The following is a 2,418-nucleotide window of genomic DNA, read 5'->3' as shown; positions in this document are numbered from 1 at the left end:
GGATACAAGTCTATTAGTAGATCTAAATAGCTACATCATGAAACTTCAGTCACCCTTATTGCTGGAATTGTGAATTAAAAATCTATTCCTCCCCTCATCTCCTCCTTATTTTCCAAATAGTGGATTGAGCAGCAAAGGATGAAATGGTTCAAAAAACACATAACAAGCCAGGGACAAAGTCAGCTTGAGAGTTGCAAGGAAGGATGGAGATYGGGAGAATGCAAATTCAGTTGGGCAATGGTGACAGAGCCTGTGATTACTCTTGCAGAGCTTGGTAGTACTTTCAAWATCTAAAGTTAATGACCTTTGTAACTGTACAGGCGTGAAATAAAATCATGTGCACAATTTCCGTGCAAAATTAGATAGCTGTCCAATAACCCCATTTGCATGCCATTTTAATGTGATAATTATTTGCATGTGTATGCATATTTGCAGATATACAGTTGGAGATGCAATCTTGAAAGCACGTCCTAGTCCAAAAAAGGCAACGTCAGCAGGCAAAGCAGCCGAAAGCTTGAAACGTCAGGGCTCACTTCTTCATCATTTAAATAATATTTTTCTAATGTCCAGTGATAACTATGCATTTCTCTGGATCATCATCTAGAGAAAAAGTATTTCCTGAAAGAAAAGAAAGTAAGAGACTAAGGGAGCATCATTGTGGAGATGTACAAAGGATGTATATTTGTGTGATGATTTACGTATRCATTTATGATTATGCTAAAAAGAGCAGCCTAGTGAGACCCCAAGGAAATTGAGAGCTTACAGAGTTTTTCTTCATAGCTGGCCTACACTACTCAGAAAAAAATAAGCTTTCCTCTTGAGAAGAAAAGTCAAGTCAGTGCGTCTTGTGCCACAGCCATATAGGATCCCAAAAATACTGCCAAGGAGAAGACATTATAACAATCTGCCCTGCAGTAGCAGTGTAAATGCCTCAGGATCCTTTAGGCTGCAGATCATAAAGAACCAAAACAGTCTTAATACCTTCCATAAAATCGCTGGAGATCCTGGGCCAGGTTGCTGAACTGTGGCAACAATTGCTTTAAAATTCGCAGTTAAAGCTCAGCTCGTTTCAGCATCTTCACCTGGCTCAAACAGTTCCCTACTCAGCCACGGGGTGGCAGCCCCGCWGCACAGCGGCGTGAGCTCAGCCTGCCAAGGGAGAAGTGAAACCCGCTTTAAACAGCAAAACTGCCACTCATGCGCTCTGAGGCGATCGGAAGCGGGAACACAAAACAATTATTCTTGATGCTTGAGCTCACTAACGGATTTCAATGATTATATTTAATGTAGAAGAAAACACTCCATCTCTAAAGACAGAGCCTTCAAACCCAGGCTTCATTCTGTGCTCTCTAGTTAGAGCTGCTCTGCCACCTCTTCACGCACAGAGAGCACACATGGCTGGAGAACCTCAGTTTCACGGAGCTGCCAGGCCAACACCTCGCTCCACAGGGCCACACAAGCCTTTCACATGACACACAGCGTGTCCTCATAAACCTGCCGCTGACCTGACACCTTCATTTTACTCTCATTCCAGGTGCCGGGTCCCCAGCTGCCCTGGGCGCACCCGTGTCCATGCGACCGGGGCCCCAGCACAGCCAGCTGCTCATCCACGAGAAAACCTGSATGTGGCCAAAAGGAGCGTTTCTGGCTCTGGCAGCTGAGGGGACACCAGGTCTGGAGGACAGATGTCACCCCAGYCACCCTCCCGGCGGCCCCGTGTCCCCTCCCGCCTCTCCTCATGCCCACGTTACACACACCCCGCGTGTTTTGCACACTTCAAAGCGTTTTACACTCGTGTTTACATTAAAAGCGCTGTCACGCGCTGAGGGCCGCGCTCCTCTCGGGAGGGCTCGGCCTCTTGCTCAGTGCTTCATTTCGCTGGGGCTCCGCAGCCCCTTGGCACACCGCGGGGTTCAACTGCGGCTTAGCGCTCAGCTGCTAAACTGCRCTGCTTTCAACGGCGAGAGAAAGAAGGGAGAACAAAAACTTTTTATTAAAAATAAATAAATAGATAGATAGATAAAGCGCCTTTGCGAGAGGCTACCCCGGTGCGAACCCCACTGCAGCGCCGCGCAGCCACCTAACGCGGCAGTTGCTGCGCCGCACGCCAACCGGTAGCCGGCCGTTAACGGCCCCTTAACCGCCGTTAGCGGCGCGGCCCCGCCCCCGGCCCGGGCGGAAATGCGCGCCTAGCGCAGCCCCCCCCCCTTCCTCCTCCTCCTCCTCCGCGCAGACTTCCGGCGGCCGCTCTAGCCGGAGTCTATGCCCGCGGCACCGGGGGATGGTTATTGTGGCGGGGACTCGGCCCGCCACCCGCAGCGACAAAGGGCGCGAGCGGCGCGGCCCGTAGCAACCGCCGCCCAACCGCCGCGCCAGCCGCCCGCACGGTAACGGCCGCCCGCGCGGTAACGGCCGCCC

The 2,418-nt window shown here is 51.3% G+C and overlaps 1 protein-coding gene across 2 annotated transcripts in view; it reads left to right on the top strand.

Annotated features, from left to right (window-relative positions):
• Nucleotides 1–2,275: 2,275 nt before the first annotated feature.
• The window catches only part of TBPL1 (TATA-box binding protein like 1), a 13,271-nt gene continuing 13,128 nt past the window's right edge, over nt 2,276–2,418 (top strand). Inside the window, exon 1 of one of the 2 annotated variants that reach the window (XM_026048206.1) lies at nt 2,276–2,387. The gene's annotated coding sequence lies outside the window, so the exon portion shown is untranslated. The remainder of the gene's footprint in view (nt 2,388–2,418) is intronic. The other variant, XM_026048209.1, reaches the window with a different exon arrangement.

Source organism: Nothoprocta perdicaria, unplaced genomic scaffold (assembly GCF_003342845.1).
Source record: "Nothoprocta perdicaria isolate Ctin4 unplaced genomic scaffold, notPer1 scaffold_52, whole genome shotgun sequence".
NCBI classification, from domain to species: Eukaryota; Metazoa; Chordata; class Aves; order Tinamiformes; family Tinamidae; genus Nothoprocta; species Nothoprocta perdicaria.
The sequence above is the reverse complement of the archived record's forward strand: the minus strand, read 5'-3'. Positions and strand labels throughout refer to the sequence as shown.